Source organism: Macaca fascicularis, chromosome 9 (genome assembly GCF_037993035.2).
Source record: "Macaca fascicularis isolate 582-1 chromosome 9, T2T-MFA8v1.1".
In the NCBI taxonomy this organism is placed as follows: Eukaryota; Metazoa; Chordata; class Mammalia; order Primates; family Cercopithecidae; genus Macaca; species Macaca fascicularis.
The window spans coordinates 17,421,386-17,445,973 of record NC_088383.1 but is presented as its reverse complement, the minus strand read 5'-3'; the positions used below and the strand labels follow the sequence as shown (position 1 = coordinate 17,445,973).

The following is a 24,588-nucleotide window of genomic DNA, read 5'->3' as shown; positions in this document are numbered from 1 at the left end:
ATGTTTATGTATACATGTTTAAAACACGTAGTACATATTAAATACATACACATACACATAAAATATATTTAATACACATTTGTATGTATATACATTTCAATGTATGTTACATACATATAAAATATGTATATATATTTTATATATGCTCATGTGAGATATATTACTTACATAATACATACACACATATATACATGTAAAAAGTACTTCATGCTGGGCGCAGTGGCTTATGCCTGTAATTCCAATACTTAGGGAGGCTGCGGCAGGCAGATTGCTTGAGCCCAGGAGTTTGAGACCAGCCTGGACAATTTAGTCAGACTTTGTTTCTACAAAAAATTTTTTTTATTCGAATTAGCCTGGCATGGTGGTGTACCACTGTATTCCCTGCGCCACTGCACTCCAGCCTGGGTGACAGAGTGAGACCTTGTCTCAAAAAAAAAAAAAAAAAAAAAAAAAAAGCCGCGTGCAATGGTTCATGCCTGTAATACCAGCACTTTGGGAGGCCGAGGCAGGTGAATCACCTGATGTCAGGAGTTCAAGACCAACCTGGCCAACATGACAAAACCCCATCTCAAAAATATTCAATTGTCTACTGATAAATTTTTCAGAATGGAACCCTCTGAAAATTACTAATGGTTGTTTTATTTCTATTTTAACAAGGGAGGTAAGGAAAAAAAAATCCCAATCCATGTCATACTTTGGAATTAAGAAACAACAACAAAGCCTTGTAAAAGCAAGCCAGGAACCGTGCACACTCTGTAAGGATGTGTTTGCACTTCATAAACAGCTAAAGGGCAGGAGCAAGAATGACTGCTGTGTGGCAAATAAATCCTGTTCTTTATACTTCCCCCAAGTGTTCCTCTTCTGCCTGGCTGCCACCCCCAACCTCTCCAAGCATTTTGTCAATATCTAGTGCGGCTTCCCTCACATGTAAGAAACAAGCAGCCGGGTGCAGGGGCTCACGCCTCTAATCCCAACACTTTACAAGCAGCCGGGTGCAGGGGTTCACGCCTCTAATCCCAACACTTTGGGAGGCTGAGGCAGGTGGACCACCTGAGGTCAGGATTTCGAAACCAGCCTGGCCAACATGGTGAAACCCCATCTCTACTAAAAACACAAAAGTTACCTGGGTGTGGTGGTGGGCGCCTGTAATCCCAGCTACTCGGGAAGCTGAGGCAGGAGAATCACTCCAACCTGGGAGGTGGAGTCGCAGTGAGCCAAGACTGCACCACTGCACTCCAGCCTGGGCAACAAGAGTAAAACTGTCTCCAAAAAAAAAAAAAAAAAGGAAAATCCCCCTAAAGTTAATAAAAACACAACTAGTAAGTAGACTTATTCTGTTTTCTAACAGCTTTCTAGAGCTGTACTTGACGAATAATAAACTGCACAAAGTCCAAGCATCGAAGGTGATAAGTTGTGTTTGTACATGCCGCGAAACCACCTCCATACTCAGGAGAGTGAACACACCTTCACTACCAAAAGTTCCCTCATGCACTTTCGCAGAATCCTTTCTTTTACCCTTCCCTGCCACCTTTCCCCAAACAGATGTGCTTTCTGTATCTATAAACTATTGATTACTTTGAATTTGTTTAGGGTTTTCTATAAGTAGAATCATATAATACACACTCATTTTGTCTGGTTTATTTCACTCCGATAATTATTTTGAGATTATCTGGTGTACTGTTGCATGCATCAGTAGTTTATTCCTCTTAATTACCGTATTTCATTGTACCTATGTACCACTATTTATTCATCATTACCTGTTGATGGACATTTGGGTTCTTTCCAACTTGGGGCTATTGCAATGATAAACTGAACTTCCTCAAAAATTTAAAGCATCTGCTCTTCAAAATACATTGAGAGGAAAAAAAGACAAGCCACAGACCAGGAGAAAATATTTGCAAAGCATATATCTGATAATGGGTATCCACGTTATATAAAGACTCCTCAAAACTCAGTAAGTAAACTAACAACCCATTATAACTTTTTTATTTTATTTTATTTTTTTGAAACGGAGTCTTGCTCAGTCGCCCAGGCTGGAGTGCAGTGGCACGATCTCAGCTTACTGCAAGCTCTGCCTCCCCGGTTCACGCTATTCTCCTGCCTCAGCCTCCCGAGTAGCTGGGACTACAGGTGCCCACCACTACGCCCGGCTAATTTTTTTTGTATTTTTAGTAGAGATGGGGTTTCACCGTGTTAGCCAGGATAGTCTCGATCTCCTGACCTCGTGATCCGCCTGTCTCGGCCTCCCAAAGTGCTGGGATTACAGGCGTGAGCCACCACGCCCGGCCATGTTTTTATATTTCATTTTCACATTGAAAATCAGTCATATTTACTTTAACTTCAGAGTGTGTTTCTGTAAAATTAAATGAGTGTTGGCAGTGAGCTGTACTTTTTCTAAATGGGAAATGGGTAAGTAAGGCTGCATTAGTCCATTCTCAAATTGCTATAAAGAAATGCCTGAAGGCTGGGCGTGATGGCTTGTATCTGTAATCTCAGCACTTTGGGAGGCCTAGTGGGGGAGTGGTGGGCAGAAATCACTTGAGCTTAGGAGATCAAGACCAGCCTGGGCAACATGGTGAAACCTGTCTCTACTAAAAGTACAAAAAAAAAAAAAAAAAAAAATCAATAACCAGGTGTGGTGGTGCATATCTGTGGTCCCAGACACTATGGAGGCTAAGGTGGGAGGATCACTTGAGCCTGGGAGGCAGTGGTTGCAGTGAGCCAAGCTTGTGCCACTCTACTCCAAGCTGGGTGATAAAATGAGACCCTGTCTCAATTTAAAAAAGAAAAAGAAATGCCTGAGACTGGGAAATGTATTTTAAAAAGTAGGTTTAATTGGCCCAGGGTTCTGCAAAGCTGTACAGGAAGCATGATGCTGACATCTGCTAGGCTTCTAGGGAGGCCTGAGGAAACTTAAAATCAGGGCCGAGGACAAAGGGGGAATGAGCACTTCACATGGCCAGAGCAGGAGCAAGAAGACACGAGGTGGGAGGTTCCACACACTTTTAAACAACCAAGTCTCATGAGAACTCAGCATAGTGAATACAGCACCAAGGGGGATGGTGTAAAACCACGAGAAACCTCTCCCATGATCAACTATGTCCCACCAGGTCCCAGCTTCAACCTTCTGGATTATAATGCATCATGAGATTTGGGTTGGGACAGAGATTCAAACCATATCAGAGGCCTTCCATGAGTTTAGGATTCGCCTAATCAGCCTGTACCTTACCTCCAACTTACATAAGACTATAACTCATCGATGATTTGGCCACTAAACAAAAAAAAAAATTCATGTAAATCATTGATGAGTTATGGTCTTACGTAAATTGTTGTATGTATGTATGTTATTGTATACTTAACAAGTATAAGTATGGTATGCTTAAGTATGTTATGGTATACATCCATATCATGGATGAGTTATGGTCTTATGTAAGTATGCTGTATGTTGTCATGTTCACATAAATGATTGATGAGTTATGGTCTTATGTAAGTTGCAGATTTCTAAAATGTAAATTTTAAGGGTAGAAATTTTGTCTTTCTTGTTTACCACTCTCTCTCAGAACAGTTTGTGGTTCAAAGTAGGTGCTCAATGCATTGGCTTATGCATTTAGTGTCTATTGTTTGAGGAACTGGAGATACTGTAAATCAAATAGCCAACAACAAACAATCTCTCCTCACGGAGCTTACATTCTGGTAGGGCGAGGCAGAAAATGAACCCATAAACATATACAGTATGTACAGTGTTTTGGAGAAATAATACAATTTCTATATATTAAATATATAGTATGCAGAGTGTTTCAGAGAAAACTAAAGAAAGGTAAAGGGATTATGGTGATGTGAGATGCATACTGTTTAAATATGGTGGTCAAGGAAAGCCTTACCTGCAAAGTGACATTTCAGAAAATAGCTCAAGCAGGCAGCATTCACTCAGGACCAGGACAAAGATAAGGAATGAAGACAAAGTGTGACTAATAAAAACGTGAGGAGGAAGAAAGCAAACGTAGAATGGATAGCTAATCTCTTTCTTATTATAGGAGTCCACCTTCAACTGGGAATTTATTCTGAGCGAAGTGGCAGAAATATAATTTGGATTTTCTGATTCACTTCTTTCCCTCAACCATCCCTGTTACTGACCAAGGAAGGAAAGGACCTTGGGAAGCCCTCTCAGCCCTCTGTGGAATTGCTAGACCTCAGTCACAAAATAGGAACAAAAAGTAACCACCTCTCTAAACCAAGGAATTTTAATGAAATAATTCCCAAAAAGTTAGGACCTTCTGTTTTCTGTTCATTTCAGAAGAGGCAGGATAGAGAGGATTTATTCATTCTTTCAATACATTCCTGTTGAGCATCTTGCATGTACCATAAGCTGTACAACGTCTAGGGGATACAGTTGTGCGCATAGCAGATAAGGATCTGTCTTCCCCGCATCAAGCTTTCAGCTTAGTGATGAATGCTGTAGGGTTACACACTAGATTTACACCACAGAAATGGGACAACCCTCCAAATCAGAGCTTCATTTATTATTTATTGATTTTCCAGGCTTAAAGTGATGGAGAAAATGTTAATCCTACACACACAACACAAAAAATGTTGTTGTGTGTGTAGCTGCTACGTTGCATATAGCACAGAAGCATGAGGCAGTATTCTAGTATTCAAAAATTATTACCTGAGAGGGTAAGAACATCAAAGGGAGAGAAATGGCAGAATACGAGGCAGGACTTCTCTGCATCTCCCACTTTGATGGACAGAGCAGTGTGTGGAGACCTACATCTTGAACTTTTGCTCCAAGGACTACTGTAGGAACATACCAGGAAAGCTAAGAGAATCCACAGACCCTCTGAAGGAGGTGGATTGCTGCTGCAGCCTCCATGGGACAACTGAGGAACTGTGAGTCTGCTTTCTTTTGGAGCTGGGAGACTTGTATCCTGGGGCAAGTTCTCAGCCCTACTCACTGGCTACCTGGAAATAAACTTGGTGCTGTTGGTGGGGCATGGTTGGAAAGAGAGGAGACTGGCCTTTTGGCTGCAGGCTGTTGAGAGCTGGGTGAGGCCTGTGTGTGGCTGCCTGCTTTCCCTCACTTCTTTGGTGACCTGTGTGATGCAGCAGAGACGGCCATAATCCCCCTGGGAACATAACTCCATTGGCCTGGGAACCACATCCCCATCCCCCACAGCAGCCACAGCAAGCCCTACTCAAGGAGAGTCTGAACTCAGACACACTTATTCCTGCCCCCACCTGATGATCTTTCTCTACCTCTCCTGCTAGGCAAAGACAAAGGACATAATCTCTTGGGAGCTCTAGGGTCCCCTATACTACCACAACTGATGTGCTTTTGAAAGTGCCAATTCCTGATTGGAGGCCAATACAAAACCAGAACACTTAGCAAAAATACAACCAAGGACCCTCACAGAATCCACTTCACTGCCCTGCTACCTTCACCAGAGTAGGTACTGGTATCCATGCCTTAGAGCCCTGAAGACAGATCAACATCACAGGACTCTTTGCAGACGCTCCCCAGTACCAGCCCAGAGCTCAGTAGCTCTGCTGGGTGGCCAGATCCAAAAGAGAAATAACAATCGCTGCAGTTTGGCTCTCAGAAGCCCTATCCATAAGGGAAAGGGGAGAGCACCACATCAAGGGGGCACTCTGTGGGACAAAATAATCTGAAGTCCCAGATCTTCCCCCGATATAGTCTACCCAAATGAGAAGGAACCAGGAAAGCAATTCTGGTAATATGGCAAAACAAGATTCTTTAACACAGCCAAAGATCACACTAGCTCACCAGCAGTGGATCCAAACCATCATGAAATCTCTGAATTGCCAGAAAAAGAATTCAGAAGGTCAATTATTAAGCCAATCAAAAAGGCACCAGAGAAAAGTGAAGTCAAACTTAAAGAAATTTTAAAAACGATACAGGATATGCATGAGAATATCTCTAGTGTAACAGATAGCATAAATTTAAAAAGTCACAACTTCTGGAAAGCAAGGACACACTTAGAGAAATGCAAAAATCATTGGAAAGTCTTAGCAATAGAATGGAACAAGTAGAAGAAAGAACTTCAGAACTCGAAGACAAGGCTTTTGAATTAACCCAATCCAACAAAGACAAAGACAAAATAATTTTAAACAATGAACAAAGCCTCCGTAAGTTTGAAATTATGTTAAACAACCAAAAACCAAAAACCTAAGAATTGGTGTTCCCTAGGAAGAAAAATCTAGAAGTTTGGAAAACATATTTGAGAGAAAAATTGAGGAAAACTTCCCTGGCCTTGCTAGAGATCTAGACATCCAATATAGGAGAAGCTCAAACAATGCCTGGGAAATTCATCACAAAAAGATCATACGGTCTTAGGCATACGGTCATCAGGTTATCTAAGGTCAAGAGAAAGGAAAAGGCCTTAAGTTCTGTGAGGCAAAAGCATCAGGAACCCATAAAGGAAAACCTGTCAGATTAACAGCAGATTTCTCAGGAGAAATCTTACAAGCTAGAAGGGATTGGGGTCCTATCTTTAGCCTCCTTAAACAAAACAAGTATCAGCCAATAATTTTGTATCCAGCAAAACTACGCTTCATAAAGAAAAGATAGTCTTTTTCAGACAAACAAATGCTGAGAGAATTCGCCACTACCAAGCCAGTACTACAAGAACTACTAAAAGGAGCTCTAAATCTTGAAACAAATCCTTGAAAAACACCAAAATAGAATCTCCTTAAAGCATAAATCTCACAGGACCTATAAAAAACACAATGAAAAAAAAAAGAAAAAAAGAAAAAACACAATGAAAAAAAAGAAAAAAAGGTATTCAGGCAACAAATAGCATAGTGAATAGAATAGTACCTCACATCTCAATACTAACATTGAATGTAAATGATCTAAATGCTCCACTTAAAAGATACAGAATGGCAGAATGGGTAAGAACTCACTAACCAAGTATCTGCTGTCTTCAAGTGACTCACCTGACACATAAGGACTCACATAAACTCAAGGTAAATGGGTGGAAAAAGACATTCCGTGCAAATGGACACCAAAATCGACCAGGAGTAGCTATTCTTAGACAAATCTTAAAGGAACAGCAGTTTAAAAAGACAAAGAGGGACACTATATAATGATAAAAGGACTAGTCCAACAGGAAAACATCACAATCCTAAATACATATGCACCTAACACTGCAGCTCCAAAATTTATAAAACAATTAGTATCAGACCTAAGAAATGAGAAAGGCAGCAACACAGTAATAGTGGGGGACTTTAATACTCCACTGACAGCACTGGACAGTCATCAAGACAGAAATTCAACACAGAAACAATGGACTTAAACTATACCCTAAAACAAATGAACTAAACAGATATTTACAGAATATTCTACCCAACGACTGCAGAATATGCTTTCTATTCATCAGCACATGGAACATTCTCCAAGATAGAACATATGATAGGCCACAAAACAAGTTGCAACACATTTTTAAAAATTGAAATTATATCAAGTACTTTCTCAGACCACAGTAGAACAAAATTGGAAAACAACTCCAAAAGACACCCTCAAAACTGTGCAAATACATGGAAATTAACCTGCTCCTGAACAATTGTTGGGTCAAAAATGAAATCCAGATGGAAATTAAAAAATTATTTGAACTGAATAGTGACATAACCTATTAAAACTTCTGGGATACAGTAAAAGCAGTGCTAAGAGGAAAGTTCATAGCATTAAATGCCTACATCAAAAAGTCTCAAAGAGCACAAATGAACAATCTAAGGTGACACCTCACGGAACTAGACAAATAAAAATCAAACTGAAACCCAGCAGAAGAAAAGAAATAACCAAGATCAGAGCAGAACTAAATGAAATTGAAACAACAACAAAAAAAAAAACAAAAGATGAATGAAACAAAAAGCTGGTTCTTTGAAAAGATAAATAAAACTGATAGACTGTTAGTGAGATTAACCAAGAAAAGAGAGAAGATCCAAATAAGCTCAATTAGAAATGAAATGGGTGATATTATAACTGATACCACAGAAATACCAAAGATCATTCAAGGCTACTATAAATGTTCACCTTTATGTGCATAAACTAGAAAACCTAGAGGAGATGGATAAATTACTGGAAATATGCAACCCTCCTAGATTAAACCAGGAAGAAATAGAAACTCTGAACAGATCAACAAGCAGTGAGATTGAAATGGTAATTAAAAAGTTACCAACAACAACAAAAAAAAGCTCAGGACCAGACAGATTCACAGCTGAATTCTGTCAGACATTCAAAGAAGAACTGGTACCAATCCTACTGATGCTATTTCAAAAGATACAGAAAGAGAGAACCCTCCCTAAATCTATGAAGCCAGTATCACCCTAATACCAAAAACAGAGAAAGACATAACAAAGAAAGAAAACTACAGATCAATATCCCTGATGAACATAAATGGAAAAAATCTTAACAAAATACTAGCTACCAGAATACAACAGCACATCAAAAAGATAATCTACCATGATCAAGTGGGTTTCATACCAGGGATACAGGGATGATTTAACATCCACAATAAACGTGATACACCACACAAACAGAATTAAAAACAAAAATCACATTATCATCTCTGTCAGATGCAGAAAAAGCATTTGAAAAAAGCATTTGACAAAATCCAGCATCCCTTTATGATTAAAACCCTCAGCAAAACTGGCATAGAAGGGACACACTTTAAGGTTATAAAAGCCATCCATGACAAACCAACAGTCAGCATTTATACTGAGTTGGGAAAAGTCGAAAGCAACCCCCTGAGAACTGGAACAAGACACGGATACCCACTCTCACGACTTGGCACTGGAAGTCCTAGCCAGAGCAATCAAACAATAGAAAGACATAAAGGGCATCCAAACTGGTTAAGAGGAAGTCAAAATGCCACTGTTTGCTTATGACATGATTGTATACCTAGAAAACCCCAAAGACTCATCCAAAAAGCTCCTAGAACTGGTAAATGAATTCAGCAAAGTTTCAGGATACATTATTAATGTGCACAAATCAGTAGCTCTGCTATACACCAACAGTAACCAAGTCGAGAATCAAATCAAGAACTCAACCCCTTTTACAATAGCTGCAACAACAATAAAAATACTTAGGGGAATATACTTAATCAAGGACATCAATGACCTCTACAAGGAAAACTACAGAACACTGCTGAAAGAAATCACAGATGATACAAACAAATGGAAACACATCCCATGCTCATGGATGGGTAGAATCAATATTGTGAAAATGACCATACTGCCAAAAGCGATTTACAAATTCAATGTAATTCTTATCAAAATACCACCAGCTTTCTTAGCAGAACTAGGAAAAACAATCCTAACATTCATATGGAACCAAAAAAGAGCCCACATGGCCAAAGCAAGACTAAGCAAAAAACAAAAAATACCCACCAGATCTGGAGGTATTACATTACCCAACTTTATGCTATAAGGCCATAATCACCAAAACGCCATAGTACTGATATAAAAATAGGAATATAGAACAGTGGAACAGAATAGAGAACACAGATATAAAGCCAAATACAGTCAACTGATCTCTGACAAAGCAAATCAAAACATAAAGTGGGAAAAGGATACCCTATTCAACAAATGGTGCTGGGATAATTGGCAAGCCACATGTAGAATGAAACTGGATTCTCATCTCTCACCCTATACAAGAATCAACTCGAGATAAATCAAAGACTAAATCTAAGACCCAAAACCACAAAATTCTAGAAGATAACACTGGAAAATCCCTTCTAGAAATTAGCTTAGGCAAAGACTTCATGACCAAGAACTCAAAAGGAAATCCAACAAGAACAAAGATAAATAGATGGGACTTAATTAAACTGCAAAGCTTCTGCACAGTGAAAGACATAATCAGCAAAATAAACAGACAACTCACAGAGTGGGAGAAAATCTTCACAATCTATGCATCTGACAAAGGACTAATGCCCAGAATTTACAAGGAACTCAAATCAGCAAGAACAAAACAATCCCATCAAAAAGTGGGCTGAGGATATGAATAGACAATTCTCAAAAGATCTACAAATGGCTGACATGAAAAAATGCTCAACGTCACTAATGATGAGGGAAATGCAAATCAAAACCACAATGAGATACCACCTCACTCCTGCAAGAATGGCCATAATTTAAAAAATACATGTTGGAGTAGATGTGGTGAAAAGCAAACACTTTTACACTGTTGGTGGAATGTAAACTAGTACAATGTCTATGGGAAACAGTGTGGAGATTCCTTAGAGAACTAAAAGTAAATCTACCATTTGATTCAGCAATCCCACTCCTGGGTATCTACCCAGAGGAAAAGAAGTCAATATACAGAAAAGATACTTGCACATGCATATTCATAGCAACACAATTCACACTTGCAAAAATATGGAACTAGCCCAAATACCCATCAATGAGTGCATAAAGTAAATGTGGTCCATATGTATATGTATGTGTGTGTGGGGGAGGGCCATCTACCATGGCCTAATACACACACACACACCATGGAATACTACTCAGCTCTAAAAAGGAATGAAATAATGACGTTCACAGCAAACTGGATGGAATTGGAAACCATTATTCTAAGTGAAGTAACTCAGGAATAGAAAACCAAACATGGTATGTTCTCACTCATACATGGGAGCTAAGCTATCAGGATGCAAAAACATAAGAACGATACAATGGGCTTTGCTGACTTGGGGGTAAAGGGTGGGAAGTGGGTGAGGGATAAAAGACTACACACTGGGTACAGTGTACACTGCTCGGATGATGAGTGCACCAGAATCTCAGAAATCGCCACTGAAGAACTTATTCATGTAACTGACCTCTACCCCTTCCCCCAAAACCACTGAAATTAATAAAAGTTATTACCTAAATCAGCAAAGTAGCCACTCATATCATTGACAAATGAGTGAAATTCGTATATCCATTTCCTTTGTTGTTTTACTTTCCTTTTTCACTCATTAAGCTGAAGGAAAACATCAACCAACATTTATGTCAAAACTATGCTCCTTTGTCATCCACACAGCATGGCCACAGATACAGGTATTCATCAAAAGGCAACATTCTGAACAATCAGCTGGCTCACATTAGAATCCATTGTTTTTTCTGTCCACAGCATCACCATGATCTTGAAATCAAAAGATAGAAGGGCAAATGCTCTACATTGCTTGTTGGTTTGTAACTAACATCTACCATGGCCCTGCTTGTTGGTTTGTAACCAAACATCTACCATGGCCCAAGGTGAGTAATGGCAGTGGCTGAATATGCAGCAGGGTTAGCAACATTGGGTAAACTGACCAGGATCAACTGTAGAAAGTTTGGGGACACAGCTGTTTGTATAGCAGATACACACATCCCCACATCAAGCTTCCAGCTTACTGATTAATGCTAGAGGCTTACACACTGACATTTACACCACGGAAACAGGCAAACCCTCCAAATCAGAGCTGGATTTTTAAAATTAAAATTTTTTTTTTTTTGAGATGGAGTCTGTCACCCAGGCTGGAGTGCAGTGGCATGATCTCTGCTCACTATAATTTCTACCTCCTAGGTTCAAGCGATTCTCCTGACTCAGCCTCCCTAGTAGCTGGGACTACAGGCATGCGTCACGATGCATGGCTAATTTTTGTATTTTTAGTAGAAACAGGGTTTTGCCATGTTGGCCAGGCTGGTTTCAAACTCCTGATCTCAAGTGATCCACCTGCCTTGGCTTTCCAAAGTGCTGGGATTACAGGCAAGAGCCACCGTGCCTGGCCCAGAGCTTAATTATTTGATTTTTTGAGGCTTGAGAGAGTGATGGAGAAAGTGTTAATCATGCCAATTAAACTGAAAACAAATTTTTTTTTCAACTTGCATCTGAGAAGGTACCTCTACTGAGCCTCCATCATGCAGGTTTATTCCTGGCTCCTGACTGTGAGTTCTATTGCGCTGAATTGTTCTCTTCTTCTGTTTGCATAAGGCTACCATTGGGCTACTGATGGGTGAGGCAACAAGTTACCTCTAAGGATCAAGTCAGCACTCATAAAACAGTGTTACCTCTGTGAGAAAACAGGGCCCACCTAGGGCACTAATCCACAACCCAGGCTACTAACTGGCTCTTTAATGCATATTCATACCCAAATGTTAGATAAAGAGCTGAAACAGCAGCTCTACTTTTGTGGGTTGAGCCTTTGCATTTGAGCATCCCTTCCTCAACATTTTCCTGCAAACTCCAGCCATAAATGGCATACCATATAAAGGGCAAGAAAGTTTATATTCTGTAACAGTCTAGGAATTCACTCCTTTGAGGAAGTATCTCTACATCAGAATGTGCCAATGTGACCAAATGAATGGGTTTCCGAATAACTATGGATAAAATATGTTTTCGAGTGACCAGGACACTCAGCATATGCTTGTTTTCAGTGCTTGCTAATTCTGGGCTTTGTAGACTTAGGCAAGTGATGCCAAGTACCTATTGAATGCGTGAGATAACAGTGAAGGAGGAGGAAGTAGAGTTATTCTTCAGAGTCCCTAGAACTGGATCAGCTCCTGGCTCAGAGGACCAAGGACACAAAGATTTGTGGCGTCATGGATTAGATGGCAAAGCTGGATTTGGGATTCTCAATTAGGTAAACGATCTGTCTAGCAAAGCATTTAACCTGTTTTACTAAGTGCAAGCAAGCATTTTCCTTTAGCAATTTATTCATGAGCTAAAGCATTAAGTGGCAGAAGACCACTGAATGTGCTTTGGGTCATTGTTTAACTAAAACAAAGTTATATATATACACACACACAGGTTTATTCATGCACACATATATTAAAATGTCATATATATTTACATGCTCGCAAATATAGAGAGATGCATGACTCATAGGATGCTCTTATGGTTGGGATCTAACCAGGAATCAGAAACCATTTCAGTTTTTAAAAAAGGAGTTTAATGCATAAAGTGAGGTGCCCAAATATAGAACTATGGAGGAAGTAAACAGCGGATGGTAAGATGAGCCAGAAATGGGCAACATTGGTGAACAAGAGGGACAGAGGGACGGAGATGGGATTACTGGAGACTGGAGTCAGGAAAAAGATGTGATGAGCTTCTCCTCCATTCCTCCTTCTCCACTTGGTATTTCTACTTCTCTTATCTTCCTGTAGGCATCTTTCAGTATTTCAAACCATGAGATACTGAGAAAGGAGAAGACAGATGGTTGGGAGAGACAGTTTTGACCTGGTCACCTGATAGAAGCCAGAACCATCAGGAAACCCCAGTGACTGTCCCGGAGGCCATCCACAGCAGAGGGTTGGGGGGGATATCTCCTGGATTCTTCCCCCTCAATCTCCCTCAAAGAGGCCCCCAGACATGGGAACCTGGGAAGCAGCCTCCCAGAACCAGCCTCTTTGTTTTCCCTCCTATGTTTACCTTTGAGAGATGAGGTCTTGTTCTGTTGCCCAGGCTGGAGTGCAGTGGAGTGATAATGGGTCACTGCAGCCTCGGACTCCTGGCTCAAGAGATCCTCCCACCTCAGCCTCCCAAGGAGCTGGGACTACAGGCATGTGCCAACATGCCCAGCTAATTTGTTTTTATTTTTGTAGCGACAGACAGGGGTCTTGCTATGTTGCCCAGGCTGGTCTCAAGCTCCTGGCCTCAAGCAATTCTCCCACCTTGGTCTCCCAAAGCACTAGTATTACAAAGCATGAGTCACTGCGCCCAGCTCTCATTAGCTTTCTATCTGTGAACAGGTTACTACAAATGTCGAGGCTTAGAACATATTATTACGTCCTATTTCCCTGGGAAGTCAGGCCTGGGTTAGCAGGCCTCCCCTACTCAGATGCTGTTATGTTGAAATCAACGTGTTGGGCAGGCTGGGCGGCTTTGCTCTTCTTACACACGCATTCATGCTGTTGGCAGGATTAATCCTCCTGTGGTCATAGGACTGAGTTTCCTGCTGACTTTGGGGTCTAGAGAAGCCTCAAGAGGCCATAAACAGATTCTAGGCACATGGCCCTCCCACAGCACAGAAGCTCACATCTTCAAAGCCTGCAAGAGGTTCTCCCTCTCCAGTCTACTTAGAGTCTGACACAACCTAATCAAGGGGGTGACTCTCCCATCATTTTCAGAAAGCCTGCCCGTACCAAGGGCAGGATATTATAGAGTACCTTAGGGGTTGGGGATTTTGGAGAGTTAACTTAGAATTCAGCTACCACAGCCCAAGATTCTGTGGGAGAAGACAGTAAAACATGGATCCAGGGGCAACCAGGCCCAAAACCAACAGACGCAAAACCAAAGCAACTTCATTTCCCTTTTATGTAAATTTCCTCAGTGGGGCTGCTTAATTTCTTACTCTGGACATCACGGTTGTCAGGCTTTGTGCCTTCTCTACTCATGCCTGGGTCATAACACACTGTGCCAGTTTACTGATTGGATGTCGGAGTCAACACTCTTTTTTTTGAGACTGAGTCTCACTTTGTTGCCCAGGCTGGAGTGCAGTGGCTCGATCTTGGCTCACTGCAACCTCTGCCTCCTGGGTTCGAGTGATTTTCCTGCCTTAGTCTCCCAAGCAGCTGGGATTACAGGCATGCACCACCATGCCCGGCTAATTCTTGTATTTTTAGTAGAAATGGGGTTTCACCATGTTGGCCAGGCTGGTATTGAACTTCTGACCTCAGGTGATCCACCCGCCTTGGCCTCCCAAACTGCTAGGATTACAGGCATGGGTCCCAATGCCTGGCCCGGTGCCAACACTTTAAGTTGATCAAAGTAGACATTTCACCTCCTTTTCTTAACTCAGGCCCAGGAAGCTGTCCCTTCACATTGTGTGTGGCCATCTTAGGTTGGATTAAGACCATCTTAGACTGGATTAAGACCATTTTAGACTGGATTAAGACCATCTTAGACTGGATTAAGACCATCTTAGACTAGATTAAGGCTGTGATCAGTTTCTGCTATTTCCCTACTTTGCTCTTCTTTTCCTTCCCATGTTGCTCAGTGCAGTTTCCAACACCTCCACAAAGGGGGCAGAGAGAAGTGACAAGCCTCAAAGAGGGGCATGGAGGGTAGGGCAGGAAACTTATCTGACCAGTGCTGTCAAAGCTTGGCTTCATGCTTTCTGGGCCTGGCAGATGTTTAATGCTTCCTTTCTCTTGTAGACATGTGTATGGGTTTCTTGGAGATGTTTCCAGGGTTGGGCATCTCCTACCCACAGTCTCCCTGTATTTGTCTGTTTTCACACTGCTATAAAGAACTACCTGAGGCCAGGCACCATGGCTCACGCCTGTAATCCCAACACTTTAGGGGGCTAAGGTGGATAGATCACTTGAGGCCAGGAGTCTGAGACCAGTCTGGCCAACATGGCAAAACCTTATATCTACTGAAAATATAAAAATTAGCTGGGTGTGGTGGCGAGTGCCTATAATCCCAGCTACTTGGGAGGCTGAGGCACAAGAGTCACTTAAACCCGGAAGGGGGAGGTTGCAGTGAGCTGAGACTAGGTAATTTATAAAGAAGAGTTTTAATTGGGTCACAGTTCTGCATGACTGGGGAGACCTCAGGAAACTTACAATCAGGGCAGAAGGCAAAGGGGAAGCAAGGTACATCTTACATGGCAGCAGGGCACAGTGAGTGCAAAAGTACAAGTGCCACACTTTTAAACCATCAGATTTCATGAGATCCCACCATCACGAGAACACCAAGGGGGACCTTCCCCCAGGATCCAATCACCTCCCACCAGGTCCCTCCCCTGACACATGGGGATTATAATCTGAGATGAGATTTTGGTGGGACATAGAACCAAACCCCATCATCCCCTAGTGAGGGAGAATGAATTTCTCTTCCCTCTGGTCTGTAAAAGGCTCCTTTCTCAGCCTCTGTGAATCTGAACTTCGCCGCCATCCTCTTTGCAATGAAGTCCCTTCACATTGTGTGTGGCCATCTTAGACTGGATTAAGACCAGCCCATCAGCACCTTCTCAAACGATCCATTTCCAGTCTGCAAGAAACCTTGGTGCATCCTCTGCTCCAGCAAACTCTCATGGAGGAGGGAGTCCCCAGCTCAACTGTTCCCCCTTCCACTTGCCAGCCTGCTTTCCACTCTCAGGAGTTGGAGTCAGATACGGGGCCACTGGGCCCCACCATGCCACTCTAACTGTGGGGTCCTGATGGAACCCCACTGGGCTTGAAGTGCAGGGCAGAGCCTCTCCATCTGCTCCTAGGGTGGGTGTGGTAGAAGGGGACACCTAGCACCCCGATTGCTCCTTTTAGTCCTTCAATGTGGGTAGGGGCTTAAGAATCTTATACTTCTTTTTGGTTTTCTCTTAAAAACTTGCAGCTTGTCTTGGCTTGGCACTCAGCTAAGGAATATCATCTATTTTATCTCAGTGCATCAGTTGAAATTTATTTTTTCCAGATGGGGAATGTTAGAACTAAGGGAATCTCCTGATTGCATGAAGAGAACATGCCCACATCTTGAGGGAAATGGATGGATCTTCCAGCCTCTATTTTTTCTCCTATAGTGAAGCTGTCCCAGATACAGCCCTAGGGATATCACTTGACTTTAGAGACTAAAATCCAAGACCACACTCAACTTTCCCACCTATGCAGGAATTCTAATAAACTTAGTAACTTGGACAACTGTCTGTGAGCATTATCAAAACCATGTTTCATCAGCAAGCTGTCACAAGCAACTTTAGTTGACTTACAGCAAAAAAAAAAAAAAAAAAAAAATCAACTTCATTTTCCCTGCAGCATTCATGTTATGCCTTGGTGTTTCAAAGATTTCTCATGTCTCAACATTGAAACATCCATCTTGGCTAATGGCAAAATTATACCCACGGGGTTTTACAAAAGACAAAAATTTGTCCTCATTTTCTATCAGAGTATCTCCTAGAATGTTTCAGTCCAGTATCTTTGAAATACCATGTTTCATCAACTGTATTTATCCCTATGTTGCTGGCAGACCCCTTACGGTTTATCCTCTTGTCTTGCTGATACAATTGCACATGAAGGCATTTTGTATGTCACTAATTAAGAGGAAAATAGCAAAGTTGTATCAGGAGAAGAGAAACAAGTTGTTCACAGAAGAAATCAAAAAGCCCACGTAAACTGCACTTACTAAGTGGTTGTCATACAATACATGATTTGTTAACCTAGGCACAAATCCCCCTTTCCAAACTTGGATCCTGCCATTGTCCTATACATTTCTTGTCACTCACATTTCATATTTTCCACAAATATCAATTTTCAGAGTTCCCCAGTTATAAACACATTTCTCTCTGCTTGGAATGGCTTTCTCCCTTGTGGCCTGATATCCAGGGATTAATTCAAATGTCTGTTTCTCATATTCAGGCAGAATTGGTTTTTCTATTCCTTGTAATCCCCTAGAACAGAGGTTGACAAACTACAGTCCTGTGGGTCAAATCCAGCCTACCACCTGTTTTTATAAAGTTTTATTGGAATACAGCCACCTTATTCACTTACATATTGTTTGTGGTTGCTTTCTTACTAGTATGTAGAGTTACGTGGTTGCATCAGGGACTGTTTGGCCCACAAAGCCTAAATATTAATTATGTGGCACTTGACAGGAGAAAACTGCTGACACCTGCTGTATTAGTTCTTTCTGGCATTGCTATAAAGAAATACCTGAGACTGGTAATTTACAAAGAAAAGAGGTTTAGCAGGGACATGGATGAAGCTGAAAACCATCATCCTTAGCAAACTAACGAACAGAAAATCAGACACCACATGTTCTCACTCATAAGTGGGAGTTGAACAATGAGAACACATGGACACAGGGAGGGGAACATCACACACTGGGGCCTATTGGGGTGGGTGGTGGGAAGGGGAGGGAGAGCATTAGGACAAATACCTAATGCATGCAGGGCTTAAAACCTAGATGATGGGGTTGATAGGTGCAGCAAACCACCATGGCATATATGTACCTATGTAACAAACCTACATGTTCAGCACATGTATTCCAGAACTTAATGTAAAATAAGAAAGAAGAGAGGTTTAATTGGCTCACAACTCCACAGGCTGTACAGGAAGCATGATGTTGGCATCTGCTCAGCTTCTGGGGAGGCCTCAGGAAACTTACAATCACGGTGGAAGGCAAAGGAGGAGCAGACAGGTCACATGGCCAGAGCAGCAACAATGGAAGTAGGAGGGAGGTACCACACACGTTTAAACGACCACATCGAGAGAACTCACCATCACAAGGACAGCAGCAAAGGGACGGTGCTAAACCATTCATGAGAAATCCAATCACCTCCCGCCACGCCCCACCTCCAACACTGGGGACTACATTTCAACATGAGATCTGGGCAGGGACACACATGCAAATGATATCCCCTGCCCTAACACATTGCATATGTACAATAGGACCCTTGTCATCCTGGATGGAAATTGTTTGCTAACTTACAAGTTCACTCCCCCCCGCCCCCAACAGTGATAGTCCTTCAATGTACACACCATGAAAAACAAGGTGTCTGAAAGTTTCAAGTTTTAGCTCTGCCACTTAGGAGTTGTGTGGCCTTGAAAAAACTACGTAATCTGTCTGGGCTGCTGGTTTCTCACTTGCAAAATAGGGATAATAATAACCGCAAAAGTTTACTGTGAGGATTAAATGAGATACACCAAAAGTGCTTCAAATACTGTCTGGAACAACAACAAAAAAATGTTAGTGATAAGTAATCTTTTTATCCCACATACCATGGGAAGTAGCCCACACTAGTAGAGTGCCTGAAATCTAGTGTCTTCTCCATAAAGTTTCCTGCATTTGTTGGCAGGGTGAATGAAAAGAAAAAAGATATAAATATTCCTGGAAGATTAAAATAATGGAAAATATCCAAAGTCATAGACTGATTCCATGCACAAAGCAGAAGCTTGACTCAACATAAAGGAGGTACAATAAAGCAAAGACGTAAAAATCTTCATAGAAGCATGTCTTACTCCATTTGCATTGCTATAAAGAAGTACCTGAGGCGGGGTAATTTATAAAGAAAAGAGGTTTATTTGGCTCATGCTTCTTCAAGCTGTGCAAGCACGGTGCCAGCATCTGTTTGGCTTCTGGTGAGGGTTCAGGAAGCTTAGTGGTAGATGAAGGGGGAGCAGGCATGTCACATGGCAAGAGTGGGAGCAAGAGAGAAGCCAGGCTCTTTTAAAGCACCGGTTATTGTGTGAACTAACAGAGTAAAAACTCGCTCATTACCATGAGGAGGGCATCAAGCCATTCATGAGGAATCCACCCCCCCCAGACCCAAACACCTCCCACTAGCCCCACCTCCGACACTGGCGATCACATTTCAACATGAGATTTGGAGGGGATGCATAACCAAATCATTTCAAAGGAAAAAAACTCGAAAGCTTTGTTAAATAGAAATCCTCCTTGTGTTACATGGTTAGTTTGTGTCAGACGGAAATCACAGAAATGTAGTAGGAAAGTCTACCCTCCACCACCCCCCTGCTATTCTTTTGAGTTTCAAAGAAGGAAGACAAGACACCAACGTAATCCTCACCTGCAGTTCATGCTAAGCGAGGAGCCTCCCTAAATCCTTATGTACCATGACTTTTTTTGAGACAGAGCCTCACTCTGTCACCAGGCTGGAGTGCAGTGGCATGATCTCAGCTCACTGCAACCTCCACCTCCCAGGTTCAAGCAATTCTCCTGCCTCAGCCTTGTGAGTAGCTGGGACTACAGGCGTGTGCCACCATGCCAGCTAATTTTTGTATTTTTAGTAGAGACGGGGTTTCACCATGCTGGCCAGGATGGTCTCGATCTCTTGACCTCGTGATCCGCCCACCCCAGCCTCCCCCCATGACTAGTGAATTAACCAAACGCATGTTATACAAGAAATACCCATAACTTGGCCCCAAAATGGGACTAGATACTCCTCCACCTTGTGCTATACCCAGGGCCTCACCTGCCCATCTCTTTCCTAAGTCTGCAGGTTCCTATGGTCTTAATTCTGCAGCCTCTCTGCAGAACCCCAAGCCGTAGTGCTGTAGCTCTGTCACTGCTAAGGGGGAACTGTGCTCATTTGCCATGATTAGAAGATCTTTGAAGGTCTTTGGCAGTTTTTATCAAGGCATAAAAAGCAATTATTGCAATTAATGCAATTTACCATGTGTTACTCTTCCAGAAAAGCTATTTCAGGGTAGGTCCGCCATCTGTCCCTTTCAGAGTGATAAGCCTTATCATTTAACACTGTCCAGAATCTCAGGGTTTGCATGTAAAACCTCAGGGAGTATCCTCAGATAAATCCACTCCAGCTTTCTCTGTTGGGCTCTTCCAGGTCTCAGGTTCATAGACAGTCTTTACCTCCAATAACAAAGGCTTTTGTGTCTGGGTAGGAAGAAGAAAGAATGTGGTCTCGAAATGGACATTCAGATATTCGTTTCTGCAGAGGGAGCCATCAACCGGCAGAGGGAGCTTACTTTTTGCCGTCAACAACCCTTCCCTTAACACAACACTGATGCTTGAAGATGTAGTCTACCAACATTGCTTCTGACAACCAGGAAATACAGAGGAAACACCATAACTGGCATATGTTGTTGCATGAGCTGAGGGGAATAGAAGAGTTTCTGCCAAAGAGATCCAAGCTAAACAGGAAGGAAAGGAGACAAAATCACGACTTCTAGTTTATATCGGGTGATTTTTCAAACATAATAATGGACATCTAAGATCAAAGTCTAACTATCAAAGATCAAGTTAAAATCCACCTGCTATTTTTATTCTTTTGGAAAAAAAAAAAACCACCAAATACTTGTTCCTTTTTAGATGGGTGACTTGGGAAATATGAAGTGGTATAACCCACTTTAAAAAGCGTAGTGCCAGCCAAATGGCTGGAAAACTCATACTTTGCTTCTCACCAATCTCCCTCATTCCTCTCTAAAAAATCTGGCTGCAGGGCTGCTAAGTGTATCGTGAAAAGAGAAACAGGGCAGGCTTTCCCTCGTGAAAATAAGATTCACAAAGGCACTGAGAAGCAAACCAGCTTTTCTCCTCGTTCACACATTTGGTAGAAGCTGCCATTTTCCAAGTTTGGCACCTTTTTCCTTTCCAATAACCAAGAAGATTTTATGTATAAAATATTTATATATCTATCAAGTACTGTCTATGCTTTTTAATGACTAAATGTTTTTATAATTCTTAAAATCCCAATGCTTTGGTTTGTACACTATCTTTTTTTTCTTTTTCTTTTTTTACTGTGAGCCCTGTAGACCTTGGGTTTATTAAAAGTTGTTGGAAAATAAATCAGGCTCTTCAGGATGATCTTTGGAACCCTCTGCACTTGTTTATCAGGAGACAGGCTGTTCCCTCCTTGCCTACCTTCCGATGAGCCCAAGGGACTGGGGCAATGGTGTCTGTCTGAGGTGTAATGACAGCGTGTCCTTCTTCAGTGGAAAGGGCAGGGGTGGGACAGAGTTATTTTAATTGTTCCTGAAAACTTTCCATTTTCCTCCAATCGTGAGCCAATGCAGTGCTCTCATTTGCTATTTAAGCTTTCCCCCCCCCCCCCCAAAAGATACTTCTGTACTAAGGGCTTTTATTTATGTGGTAAGGGAACTAGAGATGTCAGTTTCATTGTCAGTTTCTTAAAAAGACGGTTTTCTTCACAATCTTTGAACAGCCTGTCCACTGTAACATTTTATATTTGCTATCAGGCATTTGTTGACAAGATAGATATTTAAAAATTACGGCCGGGCACGGTGGCTCAAGCCTGTAATCCCAGCACTTTGGGAGGCCGAGACGGGCGGATCACGAGGTCAGGAGATCGAGACCATCCTGGCTAACACGGTGAAACCCCGTCTCTACTAAAAAATACAAAAAACTAGCCGGGCGAGGTGGCGGGCGCCTGTAGTCCCAGCTACTCGGGAGGCTGAGGCAGGAGAATGGCGTAAACCCGGGAGGCGGAGCTTGCAGTGAGCTGAGATCCGGCCACTGCACTCCAGCCTGGGCGACAGAGCGAGACTCCGTCTCAAAAAAAAAAAAAAAAAAAAAAAAATTACTACTGGGGTTGGGTGCAGTGGCTCATGCCTATAATCCCAGCACTTTGTGAGGCCGAGGCGAGTGGATCACCTGAGGCCAGGAGTTCAAGACCAGCCTGGCCAATGTGGTGAAACCCCATCTCTACTTTACAAAAAAAAAAAATTAGCCAAGTGTGGTGGCAGGCACCTGTAATGCCAGCTACTCAGGAGGCTGAGGTGGAAGAATCGCTTGAACCTGGGAGGTGGAGGTTGCAGTCACCTGAGATCACGCCACTGCACTCCAGCTTGAGGGACAGAGTGAGACACTGTCTTTTTTTTAAAAAAAAAAAAAAAAGAAAAAAAGAAAAAAAAGATGTTGCATTTAAGTTATTTGAGTATTTGAAGCTTTCAAATTTTAAGTTATTGAATACTTGAAGTTTGCAAACAAGATTCAGTTTTGCATATCCGATGTGCAGATGAAATTTGCAAAGTAAAGTTAATAGATATGAAAATAACCAATGAAGAGATTATTGTTGTTCCAGCAATGCCCCGCCTCCCTGCTTTTTCTTCCCACTCTTATGCCATTTCAGACTGATGAGCTTCGAAGAACACAGGTGATAACTGAGATTCACGTAAACAGAATACGAAAGCAAGGCACCCCATACAGTCACAGACAACTCAGCCATTCCTTCTGCAAGAGCAGCCACTGACTGGACCAGAGGCTTGTCGGGGGGCCCACAGACAGCCCAGAGCCCCTGGGCACAACCCAGAGTCCCACAAAGTGCCCTAGACAGCCTGGCCGTAAACCTGTCCAATGACCTGACATGGCCTCATACAAAGGACTCTTCCCAAAGTCGCTGTGGTAATGAACTAAACAAAGGAGATGAATTCTCTCTGGAATCAAGGAATACATAAAGGCAGGGTCAGTTAGGACCGACAGGAGAACTGAGAATCAGGGAAACAAGCAGCCGTACTTAGGAGAGAACATACAGACCAGATGATAAAGCCAGCAGAAAGTCTATCTTTGAACACGCCTCACTTCCGAATGGTTTTTGCTCTAGCCCATGTGTGTTTTTATGCTCTACGCCACTTTGCTTAAGTTGCTCAAGGGAGGCTGTGTTCCTTCTTTCCAAATAATCCTAGCATCACAGGTGAGATCCACTGTAAATAACTCAGTTTACTCCCTGCAACAGAGAGTGTTATTCTTAAATATCTCATAAACGTGCTTTTAAACCTGTTGTATTAGTCCGTTTTCACACTGCTATCAACATACTACCCGAGGCTGGGTAATTTACAAAGGAAAGAGGTTGAATTTACTCACAGTTCCACATGGCTGGGGAGGCCTCGGGAAGCTTACAAGCATGACGGACTAGGAAGCAGACACCTTCTTCACAAGGTAGCAGGAGAAAAAAGAAACCCAGGCAAACTGCCATTTATAAAACCATCAGATCTCGTGAGAACTCCTTCACTATAACAAGAACAGCATGGGTGAAACTGCCCGCATGCTCCAATCACCTCAACACCTGGGGATTACAATTGGCGATGAGATTTGGGTGGGGATACAAAGCCAAACCGTATCACCTGTGTAGAATAAAGATAACCACTATTCATTTTCACTTACTACTCTGTAGACTCAACTTCTGGCAATAGGGTATATTTTTTGCTATACAAACGCTATACACAAGATTAAACAGTTCTCTAGAGAATACAGTTACCTGGTGCCTACCCACCTAGAGAACTAGGTGCCCCTAGAGACTTCTCTAGTGAGAATGGTAAGAAAAAATATATTTATTTGCTTGCAGCTGTTTCTTTTTACTCCAAAAATAAACTTGGAGGCCAGGTGCAGTGGCTAATGCCTGTAATTCCAGCACTTTGGGAAGCTGGGTGGTAGGATCTCTTGAGGCCAGGAGTTTGAGACCATCCTAGGAAACCTACTTCTACTCTACTCAACCTCATCCCTACTAAAACTTCTTTGTAAAAAATTAGCTGGGCATGGTGGCACATACCTGTCATCCCATTACTCAGTAGGCTGAGGCAGGGGGAACACTTGAGCCCAGACGGCCAGGGCTGCAGTGAGCTGTGATTGCACCACTGCACTCCAGCCTGGGTGACACAGTGAGGCCCTGTCTTGAACTCCTGACCTCAAGCGATCCTCCCACCTCAGACTCCCAAAATGCTGGGATTACAGGTGTGAGCCAGCACTCCAGGCCCTCAGCAGGTTTGCCTACACGTCTTCACAGCTGTTATGAGTTTACTAGGGCTGCCATAACAAAGCACCACAGACTGGGGGGCTTAAACACCAAAAATGGATTGTCTCATGGTTCTGGAGGTTGAACCCCATAATTCAAGGTGTTTTCTTGACCAGCAGGGCTGGTTTCTTCCAAGGGCAGTGACGGAAAGACCTGTTCGGGGCCTCTCTGCAGGGCTTGTGCATGTCCATCTTCGGGTTTATTTGGTGTCTTCTCTGTATATGCCTGTGTTCCTATTTCTCCCTTTTATAAAGACACGGGTCATATCGGATTACAGCCCACCCCACTCCAGTGGGACCTCATCTTAATTACATCTCCAGTGACCCGATTATCCAAATAACTTCACATATTCTGAGATACTGCGGGTTAGGACTTCAGTATAGTAATTTTTTTTTTTTTT

At 42.3% G+C, this 24,588-nt stretch overlaps 1 protein-coding gene across 4 annotated transcripts in view; it reads right to left on the bottom strand.

Annotated features, from left to right (window-relative positions):
- The window catches only part of PTER (phosphotriesterase related), a 157,722-nt gene that overhangs the window by 27,541 nt on the left and 105,593 nt on the right, over nucleotides 1-24,588 (bottom strand). For 3 of the 4 annotated variants that reach the window (XR_010577848.2, XR_012417507.1, XR_012417509.1), the window contains one exon: nucleotides 18,960-20,571. The exons of the other annotated variant lie outside the window; for it this stretch is intronic. The gene's annotated coding sequence lies outside the window, so the exon portion shown is untranslated. Of the gene's footprint in view, nucleotides 1-18,959; nucleotides 20,572-24,588 lie in introns of those variants that run through there. 4 annotated transcript variants of the gene reach the window in all.